This window comes from Dasypus novemcinctus, chromosome 10, assembly GCF_030445035.2.
Source record: "Dasypus novemcinctus isolate mDasNov1 chromosome 10, mDasNov1.1.hap2, whole genome shotgun sequence".
NCBI classification, from domain to species: Eukaryota; Metazoa; Chordata; class Mammalia; order Cingulata; family Dasypodidae; genus Dasypus; species Dasypus novemcinctus.
In genome coordinates this window covers 27,829,966-27,839,049 of record NC_080682.1, presented here as the reverse complement: position 1 = coordinate 27,839,049, position 9,084 = coordinate 27,829,966, and the positions used below count along the sequence as shown (strand labels likewise).

The window sequence follows — 9,084 nt, the reverse complement described above, 5'->3', positions numbered from 1 at the left end:
GTAAATGATTTTACTAAACATCTTGATTTACATGAGCTTCGTATTCATCCAGTGGCATGTAAAGAAGAAACAGAGGTTACCTGAAGTCAGCTGACTACCAACAATTCTTTGCGTGATGATAAAACACCCTGCTACAGCCTGAAAAGAACAACGGGCCCCAGCTAACATCAACAAAGCCTACTGCTGATGTTCACAAGCTGTCTACAATCCTAACTTCCCATTCTGTTTGCTAATTAATGAATTGAGCCTCAAGGATTCCCTGCCCACCTCAAGGACTCCCTACCCAATCAACCCAGTAACCCACACAGCTCATGGAATACACGTACTAACCATAAATCATGCCCATTATCTTTTCCCTTGCCCATGAAATCTCTTGTCTCAAGAAGCCATATAAGCTGATTCCCCCACTCACCCCTTTGAGCAGAAAACTTTTTGGCGCTGCTCCTACATTAATGGAGCTTTAGCTCAATAAACTTCCTCTGCACACCCTTTTATAGTCTGTTTTATGTTAGCATAGCACTCATATAACATTTTTCTACAAAATTATACTACCCTTAGAGTTGAAAATATATAATACATTACTTAATTATATTAAAAAAATAAAGGAATTTTTTTAAAAGATTTATTTTTTCTCTTCCTGCACATTCATTGCATTTGGTGAATACATTTTGGAGCACTGCTGCACCACATGGATTATAGTTTCCATTGTAGTTTACACTCTTCCCCCAGAAAAGCAGTTATGTTTTTTCTAGCATATGTGACATGTGTTTTCCTCTGACTGCATTCTTAAATGTATACTTACCTTTATTTTTCATCACTCAGACTGATGAATCTACATGTGTTTTATGGTTGTTTGATTTTTTGTACTTATCCTTTCTGGGGGTTTACTGATATTCAAGGCCAAATGTTTTGAAGTTTTCCCTTTTTTTTTGAAAAAGTCTTGGCATTATCTCATTCAATATTTCTTCTAACCATCCCCTCTCTATTTTTTCTTGAACCTAACTTCATGCATATTAAACTGTTTAGTATTGTTTTAAATACCTTGAATAATTTTCCCATTAGTTGTTTATCTAAATTTCCTTTCATTTTGTTTAGTTCCTATTGACTTCTCTTCAGATTTATTCATCCTCTCCTCAGATGTACTGACTCTACTGCTAAACATAAGGCATTCTTTGTTTCAGATATTGTGTTGTGCTTTTAACTTTTTTATTTCTAGCATTTCATGGGACACTGCCTTACAGAGGCCTTCCTCACATGAAATTTCTCAAGTATCTGTGAGTTGTTTGTAAGCTCCAATAGAATTTTTTAGTTAGTGATTATCAATACTTTTTAGCCAATGACCACTAGGAATATCTGTGTTGGAACAAATAATTTTTCCTATTCAATGCACTGAGGAAGAACACAAGCAATGGGGAAATGTGCTATTTCTAAGTAAAAGGGTGTTAGAAAGGAAGTATGATAGAATTTAGGCTTTGTTTGGATACTTTAGGGAAGGGTGTAAGGACACAGAAGTCATTGAAGATTGAATGCCAGCGCAGAACAATTCTATAATTATCTCAGTAAATCTTATCTATTTTTAGGGCAGACTAAAAGAAAAATAAAGTTGTTTTTGGCAAAGTAAGAGGAGCCTCTCATTTACTAAGAGAGGAGGAAATTTGGTATTTTGTGTGCTGCATTGGGATCTTGATTGAAGATCTCCCAGGCTGCCCCCAGTCTTTTTCAGGAATATCAATAGAGAACTGCAGAGAAGATATTGAGAGGAAATGCAAACCCGTTGAATCTAGGTTAGTCTTCTTTTCCAGCTGACATTCTAGTCCACATTTGGATTTAATAGTTCTTTATAATTTAGCTCACTTCTTCGTATCTGCTTATACTATGACCAGTTCTTCCTTCCAACCTCTCACAAATTTGAAGTAGTTCATTTGTCATTTCTCTTAAAAGATCTTTTCTATCCTTGAAATTCAAATTACTTGGATGTTTCCCACTTCATCTTTCTGCTGGGCTCATGAAATGCTATGCCTTTTTAAAAGTTTATTTGATTGTTTAACAATTTTTATTAGAGGAAAATTTTTTTGCAGATTTCCATATCCTAAGTAGAAGTGGAAGGTCTAAATTCCCTTTTAACATCAAGATTTATCAACTAACAAAGTGCTTTTTCAAATCTAGTGAAATCAAATCTCCTTTACTTCTTAAAAACATGCCTTTCTCTCTTATTTCTACAATCCAGTTAATGAAGGGTTGCATTACTTGATAAATTACAGTCAGAAGAATTTATAATCAATGTAAAAATTGAAAATATTTTGTTCTTTCATTCTATGTATTAAAGTTCTTAAAAGCAGGGACTCTGTAGTCAGGAAAATTAATTTTTAATGTTGGTATGATTCATGGGCTATATCTTTTTGAGTCTATAACTTAAGTTTATATGCATCTGTTTTCTCATGCGTGACCTGTCATATGTAAGAATAGATCCTCATCTTGGAGTTCTTATGAGGGTATAATGATTTAATTTATGTAAAGAATTTATATATTTATAATAGTTAATAAAATGCATAGCAGTGCTAACTATTACTTCTGGCTATTACTCTTTTCTTGACTCAATTTTCATGAAAACTCTATATATTTTCTGAGTAAAGTATATAATCCAGAAACTAAACTATGCCCTGAGGAAGCAATTGTGTGGACAGACAAGATATTGCCTTAAATCAATTTACAGTGTCAGTTTAGTGGTAAATCTAGATAATAATTAAACTTTCATATCACCAATATTAACTACTAACTCTGCTAAGTGATAAAAATGAAAGGTCTAAAGCTAGCAATGAAAGTCAGAAATTCTTTCTTAAGGAAATACAATTGAGCTGAGATATGAAAAATGATGTTATTAACTTGTAAGTTAAATATAATTATTTTTCCATATTAACTTTATAAATAGAAAATCATAGACATTATTTCTTTTCACTAATTTGTTTCTATTTTAATAGGAGAAAAAGCAGGTAATTCAATTTTCATGCAGATTAAGTGACTATTGATTTGTCTAATTTGTGGAGTAGATTATTGATCAGATATTGGTAAGCAAAAGTGAATACATTTTTAGTTCTAATGCTAATCTGTTTCTCTTTCATAGAAAAATAATTTTGTTAATTTGAAAGAGCAACTTAATTCATAAACCAGGATACAACATAACTAAAATTTGCCTTCAGAGTTCTAAAATATGATTTGAATGGAAGAATGCATAAAATGACCTTGGATTGCTGCAAACTGTTTAATTTTTGGAAGAGATGGATACTCAGAAATAATTAAGTGGTTGTTTATTCTTTTATTCCAGAAATAGCAACTGAAAGATCATAAGCAAGAAAAAAAATTTCTGATGCTGTGGTTTCAAAAAACTGGAATTCTTTAAAGGACAACATGATATCCACATCATCTCAGAGTTTTGTCTTTGAAAATTTCCTCTGTTTTTCCCAAGAGGTTTTTTGAGACTATTTTTAAAGTACAAACTGCTATCAAACACGTGTTTCTTCCAAAAGAGATATATGCATTTTCTAAGCATAATTGATTAGAAACAGAGTTCCTAAAAATTATTGGATTGGATTTTAAGTTCAAGCTTGAAAAACAATTCTGTGATTACTTTATTTTCATGAGATAGCTATGGTGGATTCACAGGACAATCAGCCCTGCTGTGGAAAGAATGACTTTCATTTAAAGAAATGTAAATTTATCTAAAACAAATATAAAATCTTTTTTTATCACAAGATTGAGAAATGGGCCCTAAACTGAAGCTCGGTATTTTGTCTTTAAGTTATATGTATATATTTTTATATGATAGCATATATATATATGTATTAAATATAATTATTTTGAGAATAAATCTAGTGAATACCAATATGCCATGCTTTAAGGGACCAAGATGATTCACGGTTGTTACCACATTCTATTAATTTGCTAATGAACATGTCAATGAATAATAGTATCATTTCCTTAAATTCCTGTTTCTTTTGACAATATAATTTTCTGGCAATTCTTGTTCACTGATCTTCTCTGTAAAGCAAGAAATGGTTTTACAAAAGAAAGCATATTTTTCAGCAAATCATGTTCCACTACAGAAATTCTCTGCATCATTGTAAGGATCTGGAAACATAGCACTGAATATATAGAATTTAACCATTTCATATAGTCACAAAAAGGTATTCCTATTAACTAATATTAAGTGTTTAACAGTGTTAGGAATTTCATGGACATTATTTTATATAATCTACATAGCAATCTGCAAACCAAATAATGTCTTGTCCTTTTATACATGAGAAAACATATGCCACACTAGATTTATAATGTACTAAACACAGAGTTAGCAGAGCCAGAATTTAAACTCAGATTTATTTGACTTCACACATTATGTCAATGAACTGTACATACAATCCCATTGTGACATGCAAAATTCTGGAACGATTATTGCAGAATTGTAGAAAAAGTGCTAAATTCACCTTGAAATAGAAAAAAACATATATTTTGTTAAGTGATTTAAGGTCAAGAATGAAAACTGTAGCATTTTCTACCTTTTATTTTGCTTTACACATATAATTTCTAACACTATTCAGTCTCATGTATTAATTTCTTATTGCTACTGAAACAAATTTCAACAAATTTACTGGCTTAAACCAACAGGAAATTATGTTATAAATCTGGAAGACACATCTAGATGGGTTTTCAGCACCAACAACCAGGATGCATGCCTTTAGGAGTCTCTTAAGGGAACCTGTTTCCTTGCCTTTTCCAAATTTCATAGGAAGTCCTTTTTCTTGGTTTGTAGACCACTTTAAGTCAGCAAACATGCCACTCCAACCTGCCTGTCATCACATCTCCTCTGTCTCTGATACCCTGGCATCCTTCCTTACTCTCCTAAAATCCTTTGTAATTTTATTGGTGCAATTTATCCAGCTTAATAACCTATCTCAGTATCCTTAAATAATTCCGACAATAAAGACCATTTTGTTATGAAAGGTAGAGAGTCGTAGGTTCTCAGAATTAGGATATGGACACCTTTGGGAGGATGGGCATTATCCTGCCCAACCCTTCTCTATTGGCATATTTTTGGAAATGACCATCTGATATCTTCTATTCATCTTATTTACTACTGCTCAAGAAAATAAGTCACAAAAATGTGCATATCATATTTTTATTCATCATTACTCAGCAATCATATTTGTTCTACTCAGATTTGTACATGGACTCCCCTTTAAATAAAAGATGAACAAAGATAGAGTTGGCCCAAAGATTACACACACATATTCATGTATCCCTTGTTACACTTTCATTCAGAAGTGATGAACCAGCTCTATAAACCAATCATCCACATTAGCAAAGCACAAGTTTCCAATGAAGTAAAACTGGAAAAAAAATAATTTATGTGCCATCTGTGATCTCCTATTGGTCAAAGTAAACTACAGGGATATTACTTCCCCTACTCCTCCAAATGATGCATATCTGTATTTCCAGAAGGTTCTATGATATCTTTTGTCTAAACAATGATAGCAAAGACCTGGCAGTGGTTAGGGGAATAAGAGAAGGAAGGAGGTCATGAAGAAAGGAATGTGTGGACTTTCCTAGATAATTAGAAAATTGAAATAGGATATAAGCAATTATAAATACAAAGGCAATTTGAGATACAATGGTGTACAGTAATAATTTAATGAAAATATAAACTCCTTTCCAAAATATAGCTCAAAGATCTAATAGAACACATTAGATCTTACTACAATATATATACTATATTTTATATATATATATATATATATATATACTATACCTTAATAGTTCTTAAGGCTTAATCACAAAAATGCATTGATTTAGATATGGACTCATGAGATTATATCAAGTTATTTAGGTCCTTTTTTGAAATATATGTTAGAAACTTTCATGTTTTGATATGTATACTTAAAATATTGCTTCTTGAACATAACAATAATATGGCTGTAAACAGTTTTTGTTTGCTTTGGTATCTTCTCTTCTACTGTAATCACTTTTCTCATTCTTTGTTTCTTCCCATATGCTTTTTTAACATTTAATCAACATTTTATTTTTCATCAATTTGAAAATACTAACTCTAAACCAGAAAGACATTGCAGAAAGTCACTTGGGACAAACAGTGACGGAGAGAAAGGCTACAGTGAGATGGATTCTGGGATACCACATAGGGATTAGGCTAGAACTCACTTGCTTTGCCATAAAGGATGAGAAATAGTCTGCTTATGTGTCCAAGAGTCAAAGCAAAAAAAATTTTATAATCAGCCAGTCTGCCTCTATGTAGAGGATGTGTTAGTTCTCTGTGTCTTCAACAACTACCTTCTCAGCATTACCCTAAACTTTCCAAATAAGCACTACAAAAAATATTGAAATATTATATATGTGAAAATTGTGTTTTTATCTCTCTTAAAATCTTAGAATTTCTATGTTAACAAGAATTATACTTAATTGTATTTCAACTTCAGACCAGCATTTGAATATTAAAAATATTGATAAAAAATATCAATGCAAATAAAAACAATTTCACTTTACTAAATTAAATTTGATTGCATTATTTATCTCCATCCTTATCATGAGCCTAAGCACCACATATTCAAAGTATGATGTCATGAGTCTGAAATCTTTGTACATTGTTCGTGAAATGTACATTGATAAAAGTAATCTTGAGTGCTCACATCAGCAGCACAAACACTAAAATTGGAATGATCAGAGAAGAATAATATGGCTCCAGCACATGGATGACATACAAATTCATGAAGCGTTCCATATTATTTGAAAAAAAGTAACCTTGAAAGGCTCCATTAGAAATTAGTTTTTTTGTCCTGAAGTGAAGGCAGAAAAGAATTGGTATATATGTTGAATAAACCAAAAATATTTTTGAATAAAATCTCAGATATCAAAATGATACGTGTAACCACATAAGCATGCTCATTAAATCTTTCATTATATGTACAATAAGATCCATGCCTTTTTTAAGGTTATTTATCAACCTTTCTTGAAGAGGTGCACGTACAAAGAGAATTGAAGTGGAACTGGTGATGATTATGGGAGAAGGAATTAAGGTAGGATGAACTAAATAGAGTTGAGATTAAAAGAAAGAATTAAAACAAGAGTAACACAAATTCATAATTTATATTCTTTTTGGAATCTTTTGAAACCACCAAAGGGCATGGTAAGCAAATCGACCTTCAATCACAGACATAAAATGTGGAGGAAGTCACTGATGAAAATGCTGAATATTGAAATCATTTTGGGTTGATTAAAGTGTGTATACAACAAATAATATACTAAATTCAAGTTGTTTGAGAGGGAGTAGTTAAAAAATAGCATAAGAAAGTTGGGAAATTGTATATGAAAGAATGTTTCACAATAGGAAAATTAAAGTTACCCTGGATAATTAACAAAGACCCAGTAGCATAATTTCCTGGTCTCAGATGCTTTGGATATAATATCAAATTGCATTCAAACTGCCAAGGTGTTGTCTCTAAGGGGAAAAACACTCATAAATTCCTCTGGTTTCAGTGAAATTAATAATCACATGAAGGTGCAGTGGCATTCTTAATTTGGGTTGATTAGAAGGGCCCTAATCTTCAGTTTAGCTTCAGTAACATTTCTTGACTCATGGTTTCAATAAATTGAATTACTGAAATGATGCTAGAACCAGTGCCAGACTCAGCACATTATACCATACACATTAAACCTCTAATTTCACAATTTTCCAGAGAAACTTGGTATATTTTGCATCATTATTATACTCTTAGGATTTCTATATTGATACTAGAAATACAAATGATGAAAATTCTGAAGGGGAAATGAGTAAGAATTGTTTAAATGCTTCATCAAGAATATGGTCTCAGCACTAAATTTGTGGTGGTCAGTTACTGATCCTCAGTAAGGGGTTATGTTTCAGATTATAGTAGTTTTTTTTTAAAGAAATCTTCCAGTTATTCAGTAGTGAGGTATAATATTATTATTGTCTCCTTTAGTTGCATCAATAAAGTTTCATTTGTGCCGGAATATCTATGCCTTCATTTTACCAAACCCATACAAGAGACAGGGATTGTCAGAATTTAAGTTTCCTTTTGAGAAGATTCTTTGATAAGGATTTGGGTATATGATGGTTAATAAGTAGGTGATTCCTGGAAGAATACATTAGGAAACTGGGAATGTGAGATAGGAAAGAAAGTAAAACTAACAGAGTGTGCAATAGAGAGAAAATTACTGCTGCACCTAAATGAAGCTCACTCGCTGGACATGTTTGGATGTAGACCTGCAGAAATCTTTTTTGTAATTGTCCCAAAGAAGGTAGGAAAACTTGAAGTTAGGATGCAAATTCAGGTGACACTAGAGTTGTCCCAATATGATAGGGAGTGGGGAGAAAGATGTTTCTGCCAAAGTGTTACTTGAGATAGTAAAGTGATGGCAAAGTCAAAATAAAATCGTAAACATTTTGACTTAAGCTAATATATTCATCAAAGCACAATACTCTGGTGAGTACTGAGCATGAACCTGGAAAAGCTACTTTGACTAATCCCTAGGCAACATCTCTCTTTCTGATAGTCAAAATACCTATCATATTTAAACATGAGATAATAGAAAATTATAAATAAACTCCATATGATGGTATTTAATGTTCAAAATGATGAAAAAATTATTTTCCAAAGTTTAACATCAGAGCATAAGGCTTTATAGCATGCAAATGAATATATTGATTTAATATATTAATATAAAAGAAAGTTAAAGGGAATCTGAAAATTCATGAAAATATTTTTTTCTTATATGAGATGAATATATATGGGAAGATTTGGAACCATGATTCAAAGAACGCAGAAATAAATTAAAAATAAGAAAAAAACAAAAATGACAAATTCAGTATATTAAAAGAGTAATGGTGGCCATACCACACAGTTAACGGATGAAAAAATGGAAAGAACAGATATGAAGAAAATAATTTGAAATAAGAAAGATTGGAGAAATACTGACTTAAAATGCTGACATATACTTTTAAAAATGTGAAAAGCCTGATGCAAACAAATGTATAATGAATATATGGTGGAAATTTACTCA

The 9,084-nt window shown here is 31.6% G+C and overlaps 1 non-coding gene across 1 annotated transcript; it reads left to right on the top strand.

Moving 5' to 3' along the window:
- The first annotated feature begins 6,684 nt into the window (after positions 1–6,684).
- LOC111761663 (U6 spliceosomal RNA) lies at positions 6,685–6,790 on the top strand. Its single transcript, XR_002794955.2, has one exon. It is a non-coding gene; the product is annotated as a U6 spliceosomal RNA (small nuclear RNA).
- Positions 6,791–9,084: the final 2,294 nt, after the last annotated feature.